A 20,340-nucleotide genomic window follows, 5' to 3' on the forward strand; every position below is an offset into this window, starting at 1 on the left:
GAAATCCTTTCTCACACTGAACTAGAAATGTTTAATCCACATGAGGTGAATAAATGTGATTCTTTTTTGAGTTTATTTCGATATCTATATTGGCCACATGTATGTGATTAAAATACAATACCAAGTTATTATATGAGTTTATAATTTAAATTTTATGTGTGTGCACAATGAACATGATCACAATCATGACCGAGCAATGGACACTCATGATAATGATGCTCATGATCGCAAAGAGAAGATTATTCACAAGTTATTGGATTTGGTTTGTAAAAAAAACATATGCAAATTCATAAAAGCATTATAATTTTATTGGTCTTGAAAAAGCATTTATCAACCGAATGCAACTAGATTAAATTATTAATAGTTCATAATTTTAATTTTTAGATCTGTTTTTTTGATATAATTATGTAACTTTTTTTTAATATCCAAGTGTTAAACAATTTTATAGGTCCAATAATATATATAAATATACATATAAATTAATGTATGTATGTATCTCTGTGTGTGTATTTATATATACCTTTTAGTGATGGAACAGGAAGGTGAAACAATTCAAGCTTCCAAAGTACCAACTGAGAAGATCAGCACATCAAAGGGTTATTACAAACTTTCAGCAAATGATGTTAAAGAAATTGAAGAGAGGGATGAGGTGAGTTATCTTGTACATGCTACTGTATAGCTTAGTTTTTCTTATAGATGTATTGATAGGGATGAGGTCACTTATGCAGTAAATTGCAGAGTGTCTTAGTTTTTCTTATACACATCTTTCTACTAATTCTAGTACAAATCCTAATTGGACATAGGTATTCATAGCTTGTCCTCGTTTTGCAAAATATAAGAACACCTGGATCCCAGTTTCATTCAGGTTAAAAGGATGGACACCTTATTTTTACTATATATTTGTGATTAAATGACATCGCTGTCCTTCCACTTTCTCTCTTCAGATAGTATTAGCTATCCTATTAACCCCATCACCTTTCCCCCCAAAATATATGTAATTGTAAGTTTATTGTTGCTTATGTATGTCGAATGAGTGGTAAAAACATATGGTTCAATCTCCTTGTTAGTTCTATAAACACTACATCTTCCGAAGGCAGCTTCGTTCAAAGAAGGAGGTCTATCAGTACATTAGATATGGCTTTGTTTCAAAGAATTCCAAGGAACCAAGTTCATCACAGGCCCCTCTCAACATTGTTGTAAGTTACATGCTCTAACATAAACATACTTATATATAGTAGTATATATACATACTGCATAATATATATGATAAACCTTGCACCCAGCCAAATCCGAGAAGGGAAATGAGTCAGAAAGAAGAGGTGGAAGCATTTCTTGCTGACTCGTGGGAGAATCTTACCAATTTTGAAGCAGATGCATGAAACCAGAAGTCTATGTTGCCAGCTTCACAAGCAATTTATGATATCAATGTTGTTTTTTTTTTTTTGCAATGGGATGGACTTGTAATTTCTTAGTTTTCTTTTGTCTTATGAAACTTATTATTATTGGATTTATAATTTTCTTTACAAGTTCTTATATTTTTAAAAAGATTAATAATTTTAATTTTTGACAAATGTTCATATCAATGGCCTTACACATCCGAATGTTTATTACAGGTTGTGAATGTGACTAAGTTTTGTTAATGTACATTCATGCCTTGATAAAAAAATGGTATAAAGTATTAGATCCTCGTCACTTAAGAAAGTGTGACATAAAAAAAATAGATGCAGTCACTTTGACATAAGTATGACTTAGGATTTTCGGAATAAAAATAAGGATACAATGCTAAGATATCTTTATTGATTAAGAATTTTTAATTTGTGAATTACATTTTATATCATGTAGATTATTCGGATATTTTTTATGGAATATATTTTGTGTATCTGTGCTCTAACTATAATCGAGCATGATGTGGGACTTTAATTATGTGATAAAAATTATGTGTTACATTGTTAAGTTGTGTTTTTGAAAAAGATAAAAAAAATATTATTATGAGCCGTCATAGTTACTTTTTGTGTTTCGCGGCTCATTCGTTTAATATTTGAGGTTTGGTGTACGAGTCAGTTGATGTGCATCGTAGTTGAGAATATTAGAATTGCAGAAAATTAATAATCGGATATCATAGATGTGGGGTGCCCCTTTGTAATAGGTATTTTTGTCATAGATTTTTGGATTAATAAATTATATTATATTTTAGTTTTGAATTTAGAATTGATATTTCGAAAAGTGAGGATGTTTACAATGAACATGGGGAAAAAAATGCTTGTAAGATGTTATATCACTAAAACGTACAATTTCTTCGGTAAAAGTATTCTAATTTCTCAAGTGTTACAATTTATATCGTTTAATTAAGTTCCACGGTTACAATACCAACAGATAAATAAAACTCAAACTCATCTAATATATTAATTAGATATCTGGATAAGGTTTTGAGCAGATTATATTAGAGCTGTTAGCGAATTCGCGAACAAGCTCGAACTCGGTTCGATAAAAGCTCAGTTCGTTAAGAACTCGAGCTCGAACACATAAATGTGTTCGTTAAGAAAATGAGCTCGAGCCGAACACACTAAAAGCTCGTTAAAGCTCGAAAAAATACAATATTTTCATGATAATTTCTTAATATATATATGTTATTGAACGCCGAATTCAACACATAATATATCAAATCCATCAGAAGAATATTAACTATAATATGGTACCATCCACACACACTAAAAAAATTTTTTGGCTTGCTATTTTAAGAGTAAAGTAGCGGTTTGACCTTATTTTTCTCTGGCTCGGCTCGGTTCGACTCGGCTCGTGTTTGTTCGTGAACAAGCTCGTGTTCGGCTCGTTAGTTAACAAGCTCGAGCTCGAACACACTTTTTTGTTCGATAAGAAAACTCGGCTCGGCTCGGTTCGATAGGAAAAAATTTAAAGCTCGGCTCGGCTCGATCAAAACTCGGCTCGGCTCTGTTCGTAAACAGCCCTAGATTATATATTCAGCTTAGCTTTTTCCTTCACTGTACTCCCACAGATTGAAAACAAGACCTTTGACTACATATACTTGAGAGAAGCTGTAGCTGCTTCATAATGGTTATTTTAGGAGAACTACATTCCTCATCTCACTACCAAAGGTGTGGAGATATATATATCATACGGATTGTTCTTGCAGGGTTGAAGGAGGTCAGGTTCAGCCAGCGGCCAGAAAAATGGGGAGTAATACACCAAATCCACCAAATATTATTGTACCAGCTCCAGATCCAACAAAGCAATGTGCTGAGAAATCAGTTAAACCTATCATTGAGGTGAGCATGAAAATTTTCTACACAAGCTTTCTTATTTTTCTTCCACCTTAATTATCAAGAAAACCTTACTTATCCGGGTACCATGATTTGCATGACCAGGCACCATTTAAAGGCTTACTTATCCAGCAGTGAACCAACCGACTGGTTAAGAAAACGAACGGGGTATTTTTAGACAATAGGACAAACAACCATATGATAAGACTTAAAATGAAATTTAAAGAGTTGAGCGAAGGTGTGACTAGACGAGTGAAGTTTAGGGATCGATGCATCTATAGTGAACATCGAAGAGAAGGGCTTCGTCGCTTTTATGTGCAAAAATGGTGAAGAAAATAATTCTTAAAAAGGTTTATTTTATTCCCACATCAGGAAATAAAATAATAAGTTTAGTCAAGTATTTAATGAAATTCAAGAAGTCTATGATTCGATTTATATGAAATATTGAAGAAATCAGGATTCTATTCTTGTTGAAAAAGGAAGAGGAAGTTTCATGGTTTTGGCACTCTCGACTCGGGATGTAAATTTTCAAGCAATGCAGTTTATGTGTAGTAATAGAATTGTACATGGTTTGCAAAATCTTATGTATCATAAAGAAGTCTGTAAAGGATGCCTCCTGTCAAAGCAAATACGGAAGCCGTTTCTTGTAAAATTAGTTTTCATTACAAAGAAAGCTCTATAGTTAATACATAGAGATTTGTTTGGCCAATTATGTCACCAACCCCAGTTTGAAGTAGGTTCTTTCAACCTTTTTAAGATAATCTTAGTTGAATGATGTTGACTTTTACACTAAAAACGAAAGATGAGACTCTAGTGCTTTCCATAGGTTTAAGTCAATGGTTCGGAATAGAAAAAAAATAGAGTATCCAGGCGTTTTGCATGGATAGAGGGCAATTTAACTAACGAGATTTTTCATTATTTTGTGAGGATATCACCGTAGAAAGATTGTAGTGGCCATGGCGATAAGTTTGTTGAAATATTGGAGGAAAACGCCACCAGCTTTCTGGGGTGAGACTATCAGATAGACTATCTATATGTTAAATATACTCGAGTGTGAAGATCCAATTGTGTAAACCTATAACTGTGTTTATATATTACACAATTGTTATGTCAAGATATGTTTTATCAATAACTATCATAGTTTCATGTCTATTTTGATAACTATGATCCTATAGTTCAGTAACTGATAAATCAATTTTCACTACTTTCTAGGAATAAAAGATATCTCCAAGATACTAATGATTTTTCCAATACTAATATCTTCTCTTACTGACCAGTTTCAGATAATAATGAATTAGTGAATCCTTATCATTCTTCAAATCCTGACAAGTATTAATATGGGAAAATTAATTCTAAAAGCATCTCCAACCATACAAACCCCTTAGCTAAAAAATGAGTTGTCATTCTAAATATAAAAAATTTAGCCAACCTGTTGAAAAAATCATACTCCAACCACGTGAACCTGTTGTCTATAATTTTAGCCAACCTCTTATGGATGACTATATTTGTCGAACTTCTACACGTCTGTAAGAAATTTGTAGGATGATTGCACATCATTTATTACCATATTAAACTGATATATTCTATTTTAACAAACTAAAATATTAATAACATTCTATTTTAAATTATAGCCAACCAATATAGCTAATAGCATTGAAGTACAATGTCTTACAGGTTCAGCAAATTTTACATTATGTCTTACAGGTTCAATTTAGCCAACGATTATAGCCAACACCGTTGGAGATGCTCTAACATCCCTGAACTATTGGCACTTTTTTTTCTAGGTCTCTAAACTATAAATAAAAATGGATAAGTAACTGAACTTTCAAATATTTCCTATCGCCATCCTTCGGTTAAATTTTAGTAAACATCTGTTACATTTTGCTGATGTGGCAATTTGAAAAATAAATCAAAAATATCTCAGTAAATTAGGGTTTCTCAGTAAACTAGGGTTCTTGGTATAAGATTGGGGTTTTTATAATTGTTGTGTCGGATTGTTTAATTGGGTGGTAAATGGGTCAGGGGAAAGGATTGGAGGCTTTAATTAAGCCAAGAGGCTGTCAGAGCGCCGCCAGGCGACACCCGTGGCCGACTACTTGCGGTGGCGATCAGAGAGGATTAAGAGCGGCCAGAGCATATTGTGGGTATGATAGTATGTATCATATATGGGTGTTTTATGGCAGAGAGGGTCACGAGATAGAAGGAAAATGAGTGATATAAAGAAAAGAAAGGAGGGAGACTGGCAGAGAAGGTGCATGATGGTGAAGAACCGCCCGGAATGTTTTCACATCAGCAAGATGTAACGGACGTTAACAAAAATTTAACGGAAGGACTATGATAGTAAAAAATCAAAAGTTCAATTTCTTATTCATTTTTATTTATAATTGAGGGATCTATAAAAAAAAGTGTAATTTTCCCTATTAATATTGATGACATCACTCGTAAAATCATGAATCATTATTTCTAGAAATCTCCCTCAATTTATAGTTTGTAATATAAAGCATAAATTACTTGATTTAATGATGCCAAAATATTCTATCAAAATATTGCAAAGAACATATCATGCACTTACAACATAGAAACGACGGCTCATCCTCAGGAATAAGGCTAGTCTCTCCTCCTTAGCATAAAGAATCAATATATTCTAAAATTGTGCTAGCATTAGGTTATCTTCTTCCTCTTCAAAATGAATAATCTTGCCCTTCTTAATTTTTACTTACTATTAGCCTACATGTACAATTTAGACATTTTACTTATTCTTGGATCAGTTGTTTTTAGCGCTTAAATTGGATTATCCATGGCCATACAGGTTTGAACTGATTTGTCTCAACTGCCTCCCTCCACTCACAGGAATATTATCTTACCATCAGTTTGAAATTCAAATGCCTTGATTCGTGGAGGCCTGATTTTGACACATTTCAATCCTATACTCGGTTGCAACACATTCCGGTGGCGTCCTTGATCAAACACAGGTCCCTTCTGGCTTCTTCGTCGACATGCCCGGTAGGTTATCTGCCTTCCACGGTTCACGCTTATGTCTTCTTCCTCCACGAACTGATAGTCATATTTTGCAGGCAGTGAAGTGTGAACGCACTCTGAACGGTCCTGTGTCTCCTCCTTCCGTCAGTAATGGTATGCCTACTATATGCGATCTTCGTTACAGTAATTATGGGACGTGTTTTTGTCTGATATCTTTCCTCTCGCAGGATGTAAGCGGGTTCCTCTGGGACTTTTCTCGCCTAATTCAAAACAAACTGGAAGTGTTTGGCATCCTCCCTCGCATAGAAGATAGTTGTATATAAATCTTCTAATTATTAAAATACAAACCCACAGGTATGTATAATTGTATTATCAATTTTCAACTTGCTTCAATCTCCTCCTTTATGTAATATTATTATTATTATTATTATTATTATTATTATTATTATTATTATTATTATTATTATTATTATTATTATTATTATTATTATTATTATTATTATGAATGTTGATTGCTAAATTTTCTTCCGTTTATGATTTGATATGCACTATTCCATCTTAGTGTTTGATAAAATGCACCAATGAAGAAATTTACTTCCGCATTCAAAATATCTTCGAACAAATGTGCTCGATCAGATTTATTAGCAGGTATACATGTTTGTTTCTCAAAATTTTTTCTTCACTTGATTATTCACGGTCTTAAGTATTTATATCACTGAGCTTTCTTGGGTTTTTCACAGTATTTAACATGGATTTGCACCAATGGTCAACCGTGCGATTGATGTTTCAATGAGATATTCTATGTTTTGCTTTCCTGAGGTTTTCTAGGATACAGTATAATGTGGCATTCTGGCTTACTGTTTGTTCATTTACAGATATCATCTGGTGTTAATGGATGCAACAGGTCAATTAAACTATGGATAGCTGCTTACTGTTTGGTCACAAGATCTGGATGGAAGAGGACAGTGCTTGGACCTTAATGAGAGAAAGAAAAAGATGGAAGGAGAAGAAACATGATCTCTCTGGCTTTGCAAATCATTCTACAATATTTCAGGTATGGAGCTTTTAATTCACATCTTTCTCTTCTCTTTATGTTCATTTGTTTTTATCTTTATGCTCAACTTATTAGCATTCTTATTGTTCAACTTTCTATCATTCTAATATGAGGCAAATTAATGAAATTGATATTGTCATTTGTTGTCCATAATGAATGGTTCAATTGCCTGTTCTATGAGTTGTTAAAAAGTTGTTTATTTAAATGGGAGTTGCTGGATGTGTAGAGAAAGTCCTGTATTAATGTTTAGAGGAATGTCTTTATTTGTAGACAGTTATTATCCCAAGACTAAGAAAGCAAGATATGATTGAACTGGGGAGATGTTTCAGGTTGCTGTGAGTTGTAGTGATTGGGAATACATGGCTTGCTGTCTGATATTCACACAAGGTGAGTGTGTATTTCTGCTTGATCATCCTTACATTATTAAATTCTGAATTTTTGGGCCATGGTTGTCCATGTCCTTCCATTACCGGAAGTGCTACAGCTACAACATACATGTCAAGAGTTGATGCAAGTTACTCAAATTTTATCTTAGTGCATTCGAATCCCGACATTCGAATGACAGGTTTTACGGTCAAGCTTTCTATCTCTTGACAAATTATAATGTGTCTCATTAGTATGTCATGCAAGTTATAATGTTGATCAGCTTTGTTATGAAATTCTCTGTATAGACATGTAATGTACTTGCCATTGACAAGGCTGTCGCGTGCCTATCAAATAATAAATATCTAACAAAACCTCCTAACTATGTAGTAGGGTAAGTCAGAGTCGTTCCCACAGAGACAAACGTATCAAACACTAGTTATTCTCGATTCAATCCAACTAACAAGTAACACAATAAAATATTGAGAGATAATAAACTAATACAAATAAAATCTAGAAAACAATTAACTAAAAAGATCTAGAATCAAGTATCCCCACTAGCATGAATTAATGCAATTATGATTTTCTCCCCCAATCAATCTGATAAATTACCCAAGAGGAAAGATGCGCCCTATAAAATACCAATAACCTCTTCCGAGTATTATTGGCTTCTCCAAAATACAATCAAGCCTATTTCCATGGTATCATGCAGTTTAGAGACATTAAACACAGCATCCTAACTTCCAAACAATTCCTTCTACCTATTTCCATGGAGAAGTTCATGTCCTTATTGGATAAATCACAACCATCTAAAATCCAACTTCCGATGGTAGATAGATATCGGTTCAAACAATACACAAAATCACGTCTGACCTGTTATTGTTAATTAGCACAACTCAATAAGCAAGAGCAAATAACTAATCGACTAGAGATCATCGAAAATCATGCATCAACCACAACTAGGGTTCAACTCAATTCTAGAATAAAATCTACTCTAGCATAATAGATATATAAAAGAAAATAAAGATGGATTATACAATGGATTCTTCAATCCCGAAGTCTTGAAGAAGAAGAAACAAAAGTGTTTTTAACCTAAAACTAATTATACAATACCCTCTAATGTCTATTCTCCTAATATATATATGATTTTAATGCTTACAAGGAAATACAAAACAGTTTCCCAAACGGAATTGGTTTTTTTCCAATGAAAATTCGCAGCAGATTATTCTGTCCTTTTTCTGGGCTGATTCTGTTGGATTTTGGATATTGGACCACCTCTGAATTAAAGAAAATTCTCTAAGCTTTGCGTCGGCTGTAAGATCACCCAATTCTGACTTCTAGAACTCAAAATATGTCCCAACAGTGAGTCATGTGCAAGCAATCCAATAAATCCGAATTTTCTTCAAATTAATCTCCAAATTAAGCTCTTTATTCCAGTTCCTTCCAACTTTAGGAACTCCTTGCATCCTACAATAAAACATTAAAATCTATTAAATAAATATCCAATTAAATGCAAAATACAATTAAATATGAGAATAAAATCATCTAGAATATATGTAAATATATACCCTATCAGCCATCAGTACTGTTTTGACATCCTCTGTATAGGCAGGTAATGTACTTGCCATATTATTGTTTCTTGGACGTGCATTGTGTGTTTTACAGGTTCCTCGGGCATTAAAACACCAATATAACTTAGCTCTTCTTCTACATATGCATATACTCATTCTTCCTATCATACCAATCGAGTCCTCTTTCAAGTACATAAATATTTTCTTTGTAGGTTATGTATTTAGGTTTCAGAGCGGGTCGGAATACAATAAAGTTTGTACATTCTTATATAAAAATATACTCCCTCCATCCCATTTTAAGTGTCCACTTTGCCAAAAAAAAAATTCCCAAAATATGTGTCATACTCTTTAACCCATGCAATTTTTCACTAGTTTCAATATAGTATTAAATACAACCAGCTAATTCCAATATGAAGAAAGGTCAAATACACACTAGGAGTGGTGCTATACGTAATTAATATTTATAAAAACCAAGGTGAATAGGTGTGTGAAGATAATAATAAAAGCATTACATTAATTGTTTCTTAAGATGTGTGAAATTTGCAAAGTGGACACTTAAAATGGGATGGAGGGAGTATAATTTAATGGGTGTTCAGATTCTCACCAACCATTTATTAAGTTGTTAGTAGATGAGTAGTGTCAGGACATGAAATTAAAGCTGTTGGCCAAGGCAAGTTAGTTTTTGTTAAGATTTAAATGGAAAAAAAATTGCGGTCATGTCACAAGTTTTAGCCAATTAAGTAAATATTAGTTATGAGGGGTATGAGCAGCAAGTAGAATTTGAGATATAATAGGAAGTCGAAAATAACTTCCATCTTGAAACTCATTTGGTTAGTGGCTTCAAAGATTTGAATTCCAGGATATGTAACTTTGCCATGATGCCTTAAAAGATTTGAATTCGGAGACATGTTTTTGCCAGTCTGGACAAGGAGGCATCTTTATTTGCTTTTATTAGTTTTCCTAAAATATTATCATCTTTTTATTCAACAGGCATGCTGATCTTGCAGAGTAGCCAGGCAGACATCAGGGAAGTAAACCAGCGGCCATGAAATCTTGACAATATCCACGGTTTATGATTTAGCTATGCATAAAAAGTAGGCTTAATGACCTTTTAACCCTCGAAGTATGGGTGGAAGTTCCAATGCAGCCTCGAAGTTTAAAAACGTACCTTTCGACCCTCAAAGTATCTTTGTCGTACGTTTTAGCCCTTTTTAAAAATACCGGTATAAATCGGGGGATAAAGTTGACAATTCATATTCGGGGTAAAGTTTGGGCGTACCTTTTAACCCTTAAAGTATACATCTCGTTCCTTTTAACTCCTAAAGAATACATTAAAATACATTAAATGTTTCTTTTAACCCTTAATGTTTAATGTCCCTTTTAACCCTCACGTGTGAAATGTCAATTTTGTCCACCCCGTTATATACCGGTATACGTCATAAGGGCTAAAAGGTACGACAAAGATACTTTGAGGGTCGAAAGGTACATTTTTAAACTTCGAGGCCGCATCGGAACTTCCACCCAAACTTTAAGGGCTAAAAGGTCGTTAAGCCTAAAAAGTACTTCTTGAATTGCATTTTCAATGAGGCCAGTTTCAACACTTAAGGTGCTGATAGTTCTTTAAATGTCATTGTCATCTTGCTGTCACATGTTTCTACATACTGTATACGCTGTTAGAAAAGTTTATAGATGAAGGTTGGAAACTAAAATAAGTCTCAGCTCTCAAGATTATTGGCCATGATTTCTGCTCTATTACTTAAGTTGGATTTCAGGAAACGTGTTATTCTTTAGTGCCAAAGATTTGCTTATAGTTTCTTATATTGGTAGAACTCTAAGATGATCGAGATCATGCTTGGACTTGGATTTGGGCTTTCTCTACTCAAATCTATGTGAACATGTAGAAATCTAAGCAAACACGGATGACTTGGATGATGCAGGCATGGGAATGAAGACATTGTTGGGGTGAACCATGGTGCTCAAGGAAAAGGAAGGTAGAAGATTTTGAAAATTCATTATATGATTATAATGTATGATTTCATTTTACTTTTATTTTGTTATGGACAAATCACAAAAGGCAAGCAAAACAATGAATAAACAGAGTGTTTCTTTTTTTTGCTAAATTAAATCAAAGCTGTGTTGACTGTAGTAGAATCATATGTTTATGCATGTTAAGGTGCCAATTAATATTAAGCTGCTAATGTGATAGTATAATCTAATAGTCAAGTTATTTGAATTGTCAAATTCAGATTTTTAAATTTTGAGTACTTCACAGAAAGTAATTTTGAATCGTCAACTTAGAATTTTTAAGCAAATAGGGATTGACAAGTGTTTCAATACTCTTATAAAATATAGTTTAACAAATCATTTTAAAAAAATTCTGAATAAAATTTAATATTTAAAATTTCTATACAAAAAAGTAAAATTTAAAATATAAGTTATAAATCTATTTCAAGATTTTAAAATAAAGCAATTTTAACGAAAAAGAAATTGAATTTCTCATGACAAATGGATTTTTCAATTAACAATGGTAATAAAATGTAAATAAAGTCAATTTTAATTTTGTAAAGTTTGGAGGTCATAATTTACTACATAATTTATTCAAAAAAAGTTTAAAAATTTTAACATTCATAAAGGTTTTTAATTTCACCCGAAAATAAAATTTATTATATTAGTTTAACAACGAGAATTATACAATATTTTTGAGGTTTCATGTATGCCTTTTAGAAAATAATATTTAGATATAAAAAGTTATTTGATAATGATTAAAATCAAATATGAATTTATGTATATTTGACAAGGCTGTCGCGTGCCTATCAAATAATAAATATCTAACAAAACCTCCTAACTATGTAGTAGGGTAAGTCAGAGTCGTTCCCACAGAGACAAACGTATCAAACACTAGTTATTCTCGATTCAATCCAACTAACAAGTAACACAATAAAATATTGAGAGATAATAAACTAATACAAATAAAATCTAGAATACAATTAACTAAAAATATCTAGAATCAAGTATCCCACTCGCATGAATCAATGCAATTATGATTTTCTCCCCCAATTAATCAGATAAATCACCCAAGAGGAAAGATGCGCCCTATAAAATACCAATAACCTCTTCCGAGTATTAGTGGCTTCTCTAAATTACAATCAAGCCTATTTCCATGGTCTCATGCAATTCAGAGACATTAAACACAACATCCTAACTTCCAAACAATTCCTTCTACCTATTTCCATGGAGAAGTTCATGTCCTTATTGGATAAATCACAACCATCTATATCCAACTTCCGATGGTAGATAGATATCGGTTCAAACAATATACATAATCACGTCTGACCTGTTATTGTTAATTAGCACAACTCAATAAGCAAGAGCAAATAACTAATCGACTAGAGATCATCGAAAATCATGCATCAACCACAACTAGGGTTCAACTCAACTCTAGAATAAAATCTACTCTAGCATAATAAATTAATAAAAGAAAATAAAGATGGGTTATACAATGGATTCTTCAATCCCGAAGTCTTAAAGAAGAAGACAAAGGTGTTTTTAACCTAAACTAATTATACAATAAATCCGAATTTCCTTCAATTTAATCTCCAAATTAAGCTTTTTATTCCAATTCCCTACAAGTTTAGGAACTTCTTGCTTCCTACAATAAAACATTAAAATCTATTAAATGAATATCCAATTAAATGCAAAATACAATAAATATGAGGAATAAAATCATATAAAATATATATAAATATATACCCTATCAATATTAATAATTATTTATATATATATATATATATATATATATATATATATATATATATATATATATATATATATATATAGTATGCAATAAATATTGATATAATTTTTGAATTTTTTTAGAAAGCACCAAATATTAAAAAGATGAAAAAGTTATATATAACGAATCATATAAACAAAATTCTTCTCACACAATTTAAAAAGTTATTCATTATTTTATAATTAAAATTTGATAACATTATCATACATAGTTATATATTCAAACTAGGCATTAACATAAATAAACGATAAACACCGAAATATAATGAAAAATACAAGGTCGCGTTAACTGAAATAAGATAATAATAAAATTAATTTATAAAAAAGCATAACAAAATTACTGTGTGCGAAGCATGGGCAATATTAATATGTGATCGAGTCAGCAAGGAATCTTCATGTTTGATTAATATAGACAACCGGTTATGATTTGAAAAAATTAAATGGAACATAGAGAATCTCCGTGTGCGAAGCACAGGCATAAAGCTAGTCTTGATTAGTTTTTCCTTTCCCAAGCTCATCGACTATCTCAATAGTCTAAACTACATTCCTTTTATATATGAGAAATTTTATGAGAGTTCAATTATGTCATTATCTATGAAATGCTTCATTATCTATGAAATGCTTCATATAATTATTATTGCTGATATTTATTTAAAAATCATGAATTCAGAATTTCGAGATAATTCAAAATTATCTTTTAAATTTAGAATTTTAGTTGGTAATTGTTATATTGTTCGCACATTATCTGAATTATAAAAATATCTATCTCATGATATTTTATGTTGTTGAATTATTAAGAAATGTTCCAAAATATGCAAATGATTATATTTTTAATTTCAAAGAAAATCAATTTTCAAACAATTGTGAAATTTTATTGATTATATGAATTTTCTGAATTATGTAATTAATTGTAACATTATATGATATTGGTGCCATTATTTGATTATTTGTCATATACGAGTTTCTTGTCAGTATTATATCACTATTTTTAACTATAAAAATTACTAATTTGTACATAACATATCACTAATTTATATATAGCATATCTCAAGAATACATACACACACACACACACACACATATGGTTGGGTTCTAGAGAGAATGGTTCTATATGGGAGATCGAGAGTATAGTGATCTTAACTGTTGATCTGTTTTTAATTCAACGTATATAATCAACTTTACCTGTACTACAATAAGAGACCTCCGAACATTACCAACACTTTTTATAATTGGGCACCACCGACTACCATCACTAATATTCATCGCCGCTTGCCACCATAACTTAGCACAATTAGTGACAACTTACCCCCATCCCATGCTTACTTTCCTCACTTACTAACATCATGGACCTTGTATTACCGTAATTGATCATTAACAATCGACAACTAATAGTTAAGATAACTAGATTTTCTCAACTATGAAAAATAAAAGTTGTAGATTTTACTATATAAAAGAGTGATTATTATTTATGTGCATGGTGCGGTTTGGTGCGGTTTGTACCTAAAACCGCAACCGGAACCACAAGATGCGGCTTCTAAAATTGAAAATCGAAATCGCACCAGATAACATTGGTGCGGTTCGGTTTATAAAATAAGCAGTTTCGGTTTTATATGGTGCACTACAAGAAAACTGGGTTTTTACGATGGAAGTTAAGGCCCAAGTCTGTCGTAAGTTCCTACTTTACGACGGACTTTTTCCGTCGTTTTTGTCAAGTCGAAAGTTGCAAAATACGTCACAATTCCCAACATGCGTCGTAAGTATTAAAACCGTCGTAAGCTGCATAATTTACGACGGAATTTTCCGTCGCAAGTATGTTGTGGGCCCCAGATCCTTGTGTGGATAAATTTTAGCTTACGACGCACTGTCCGTCGTAGGTTAACTAACTTACGACGGAAGTTTCCGTCGCATGTCTGTTGTGGATCCTGGTTTTCCTTTTGAACAAAGTTGAACTTGCGACGGAACATCCGTCGGTAGTTATGTTACGACAGAAGTTATGTATGAACATCAGTCCCATCACCAGTTCCACTCCCTCCACCACCAGTCCCATCAATGTCTCCCTGGCCACCATGGCCTCGTCTAGTACCACTTGTGCCCCGACCCTTTAAACATTCTGGGCCTCCCTGACCACCAGTTCTTCGGCCACTACCAGCACCCCTGCCTTCCAAACCTACATTTCCCCGCCCACCACGATAACCCCCCTTTGCATTCACAACCCTTCTCCTGGCCATCACTCCTATGACACTGAAATGAAAACAACAAGATATTAGATCCCTAAAATTTATATACAAGAGCATAAAAGACGTACACATATATACATACACTGAGACCAGTAAAATGAATCTAAGAATTAAATAAACTAGGATATATAAAATCAATAATAATCTGTAGAATGGCACATAAATGTGTGTACTCGGCCTAAATATGCACATAAATCTGTAGAGAGATTCAGTAATATCTATCTCTCTCTCTCCCCCTTCTCTCTCTATCTCTCCCTCTCTCCCCATTCATGCACGATCATATCACTGTAAATATGCACATAAATAGCTACCCACTCAAGGATACAACATATATATATACAATAACATCAGTTTTTGATTCATAATATACAGATACCAAGCAGAAATAGTGGTGATTAATAGACAATCATATATATACATGCATGTGATCGAAAGTAAAAATAAAAGAGGTTCATACCTAGCAATCAGCGCGACCCATTCAAGAATCATTGCGACGACAGCTTAAGAGTAGAGAGATGTGACCCACAGCTTAACCGTACTTCAGAGAGTAACCGCTAGAGAGAGATGAGAGAGATAAGGAAGAAAGAATGAAATGAAAAGACGAGCTCTGTTAGGGTTTTGAGTAAAAATCCCCCCACCGCGTCGTTTTGGGTGTTGTAAGGCGGTCAATTTCAACTTTTTCCCCAAATTATTACCGCCAAGGCATACACAGAAAGCTGAGTAATATTTTATTAATATTTCTACATTTATATTATATATCGAGATTTAATTGTTATTTAACTTATCAATAATTATATATATATATATATATATATATATATATATATATATATATATATATATATAATAAGAATGCAATTATGCATTATTTTATGCTATTACCTACCAACTATATTTATTCAATATATTATATATTTTAAGTTTTTTTAATTATTTTATAGTTTTAATAACAAATATAAAAATATTAATTTTTTAGAACATAAGAAAAGATGCATACAAATATTAAATATTTATAAATTTCACATTTAACTAAATTTTAAAAATTATTATATTGGGATTACATATATCTCATTGCCCATTAAGCGAATTTAACTTTTTTTTTTACTCAAATCATAACAGTATTTACGCAATAAACCCACAGTTCATTTAGTTACACGGATATCACACAGTTATATGAAAATCAATATAATATTAATGTTGTAAGTACACAGCTATCATACAGACATCACACAACTATCAAACAACACATATAATATTAATGTTGTATGTACACAGTTATAACACACAGATATATAATATTAGTATGTACTTGAACACGTGCATCTACCAAAATATTAATACTGTTGTAATGATTTTTTTATTACTAATAAGTTGTTAATGTCTAAAAACAATATTATTAAATTCATCGTCCAAAATACAAAACAATCGTTTATACCATAGTTGATATAACTTGTTTAAATCCGAAATTACATGATTAATCGTTGTTAATTAATTTTGATACTCGTATTTGCTATTGTTAAATTTAAGTTTTATGTAATAAAGTTTATTTGATTACAAAGGGACAATCCTAACAACTTAAATAATAGCTTTCATCATTAAAAATAAAGTTTATATGAATAAACTTACTACGGACACCATAAGTCCGTCGTAAGAACACCAGAATTTACGACTAAAGATGAACATCCGTCATAAATAACTCAGAACTTACGACCGACATCAAAAGTCTGTCGTATCTAAGCCAGAACTTACGACTGAACTCATAAGTCCGTCGTAAGTAACCCAGAAAAATATTGCAGACTGCAGCGCTTTCCACACACACTGCCTTAATCAAACTCCATATTTAAATCCTAACTCATCCTGTACATTGATATAACCTTTATTTAAACATAAACTAGATAACATTAGAGCAAAAATAAAAATCAATTACAAGCTTATCATGCAAATTTTGAAAAATTGACCAAAAATGAATTTTAATTCGATTAAATTAGAAATCTGCCTCTAGTACTAAAATGCTTCAATTTTTTCTCACAAATACATCATATTTGACTGACTGAAAATATAAATGCTTTCAAATTGACAAACATGAAAAAATTCTGAGAAAACATAGTTCATCTACTTAAAAATAGACGAAAATTCATTTAAATTATATTAAATTAGAGATCTGCTTAACAATATCGATATCCCGCATTTCTTTTTATACGAACACATCATATTGGGCTTCATTAAGATATACAAACCTTTAAATTCACTAAAAAATCATAGTTGTCAAAAAACTTAATTTCAAGTATCTTAAATAAGCTAAAATTTTATTTTAATGTGATTAAATTCTAAATTCGCTTAGAATGATAAGATCATCACATTAAATTTCACTAAAAATAATAAGAGTAAGATCTTTTTGACAAAAGTACGTTACATTGGTCTTCACTAAGATGTAAAAATATTTACTTATTTTTTATTCACTTTCCACTTCAATACTATCATAACCATCTTCATCATCTTCTCCTTCTTCACTTTCCGCTTCTTCTTCTTCTTCTTCATCATCACTTTCACCTTCATTTTGTTGTCCTTGTTCTCCTTCCATTTCGTATTGAGAAAAGTCGATAAATAACGACATTGATGAAAAGTCTATCGGCATGGTATTTTATACGTCTTCTTGAAGGGGTTCCATGTTAGCAATATTGGTTTTGCCACTCAATTCTTGAGGTCTACATGTGATGATTGTGTGAATATTACTATCCGGATTTTTCACACTAGGAGCATAGTACACTTGAGTGGCTTGACTTGCTAGAATGTAAACATCATTTCCTTTCAATTTTGAGTTAAGATCAATTAGGAGCACTACATTTTTGTCTTTTTTTACACCCCTAATATGATCATACCAGTGACATTTGAATAAAATCACTTGATTTCCACCACAGTATGTTACTTTTAGAACCTCTTGCAAAGTCCCATAGTAATTACTTTCACTATCTCCGTAACAACGCCTTTGACAAGTACCCCCGAGCTTGATCTTCCTAGGTTGAATGAGTATCCATTAACCTTGCATCTTTTATAAGATATCACATAAGAAGTCGGGCCTTGTAATAAATGTTGTAATTGTTCGTAGTTGTTTGGTACCTGAAATGAAAAAGTCTTGTCAAACACACATATGAAATATTATTAAAAGATCATATAAGCTATTAGACCTTTAATACCTTATTTTGCAACCACGTGACAAAATTATCCTTTAACAATTTATCCATATCTATATCACTCAACAATGGTGCACCAGGACTTCGAATCTCATCTTCAAACATTCTTAAAAGTGATAATTAATTATTGTAGTTATAAATAAAAAAAGTCTCAAATTCTTACGTAATATAAGGTGCCACTTCATGCATATTAGTGAGGATGTAATGTGCTGCAACGCACAAGGAATCCATATCTAAATGATAACCTTTATAAGCTCCCAAAAGCTCTACCGTATATGTGAAGGCTAATAGTTTTTCTGGATCCCGTGAACGATCATCAACCATATTCCTCCCTAACATGTTGTGCACTGTGACAACTTCAGACTCAAAGTACATAGAACAAAAATATGTGAGCTCCTCATATATGTATTTTTCTGCAATGGATCCTTCAACGTGTGCTTTGTTCCCCACCTTTTACTTCATTCTGCGTTGTAGTCTTTCAATATTATACATCCATCGGGATGGGACGGGGCCGCCGAGTATACACTCCTCAACTAAATGAACAAGAAGATGCTCCATTGGATAAAAAAGATCCAGAGGGAATATAGTCTCCATAGTACAAACAATCCCAACTATGTTTTTTTCCATTTTCCTCAAATATGATGCAAGAAGTGTGGTTGAGCACAAGTCTTTGAAAAAATTTGACAAGTCATAAAGTAGTTTGTTCACATCATCTGGAAGAAGTTCACGAAAAGCTGAAGGCAACAACTTCTGCATAAATACGTGACAATCATGTGACTTCATGCCTCGAAATTTCAATTGAGATATCTTACAACATCTCTTCAAGTTTGACGAACAACCATCTGGGAGTTTCAACCCATGCACCCATTTACATAGTTATTTCAACTGATCTCGGGTGAGGTTGTATTTAGCTTTTGGCTTACGTGTACCGTTAAGCCATAACTCGCGCATGATACCCACTGCCTGCAAATCCATTCTTGATCTTATAGTATCCTTTGTTTTGACACTATCAAGAATAGTGTGGAAAATGTTATCAAAGACATTTTTCTCTGTATGCATGACATCAATACAATGCCACAAACGCAAAGAATCCCAATATAGCAGGTCAAAGAAGCTAGTGACATGTGTCCAGTTGTGTGAATCACCAAATCCATGTGCCCTTTCCTTGCTGTGTGGCTTCCCAGGTTGCGGAAAAGTTATACTTGCACACATGTCACGAATGACAATACCTTTCTTTCTTTTTCTGCGCTTTTCTAAGAATCCGTTATGTAATCCATAAAAACTGGATTTCCTACTATGCGGTAGTTGCTTAGCTTTAACCATTCCCAATCCTGAAAAGTCACTGATAGTCCACAACAAAGCTGCTCGCATCATAAAATTAGTCTTTGTAGAAGCATCAAATGTACGTACGCCAACCTGCATTTATAATTAAAAGTAAATAAAAAGTAATATACATTTTTAGTTGAAGAAATAATGGATAAGGAGCATCAAATGTGTGTACACTAACCTGCCATAAATCAATCAACTCATCAATCAATGGTCTAAGATAAACATTTAGATTCTTTCCAGGATCATTTGGCCCAGGTACTAGCAGTGTCATGAACATATATGGATCCTTCATACACATAGTATGTGGAAGGTTATACACAAGTAGTACAACTGGCCACACTGAGTATACTGTAGATGTAGCATTACTGTACGGGGGAAATCCATCAGTTGCAAGACCAAGTCTGACATTATGAAAATTTGCTACAAAATCAGGATGCATCTTGTCAAATTCTTTCCATTCTTTTCCATCTACAGGATGACTAAGAACCCCTTCATCCACAGTTCTGTACTTCTGATATTTCATATGCTCAGCAGTGCGGGTAGACA

General features: G+C 32.5%; 1 long non-coding RNA gene across 3 annotated transcripts; it reads left to right on the forward strand.

Moving 5' to 3' along the window:
* The first annotated feature begins 6,064 nt into the window (after nt 1-6,064).
* On the forward strand, nt 6,065-8,018 carry LOC108198702 (uncharacterized). Of its 3 annotated transcripts, none has more exons than XR_010291286.1 (5): nt 6,065-6,281; nt 6,353-6,410; nt 6,485-6,611; nt 6,820-7,311; nt 7,586-8,018. It is a non-coding gene; the product is annotated as an uncharacterized LOC108198702 (long non-coding RNA). The 3 variants fall into 3 exon arrangements; XR_010291283.1 differs by having other exon boundaries at nt 7,582-8,017; XR_010291284.1 differs by having other exon boundaries at nt 7,641-8,017.
* The last annotated feature ends 12,322 nt before the right edge of the window (nt 8,019-20,340 follow it).

This window comes from Daucus carota, chromosome 1 (genome assembly GCF_001625215.2).
Source record: "Daucus carota subsp. sativus chromosome 1, DH1 v3.0, whole genome shotgun sequence".
In the NCBI taxonomy this organism is placed as follows: domain Eukaryota; kingdom Viridiplantae; phylum Streptophyta; class Magnoliopsida; order Apiales; family Apiaceae; genus Daucus; species Daucus carota.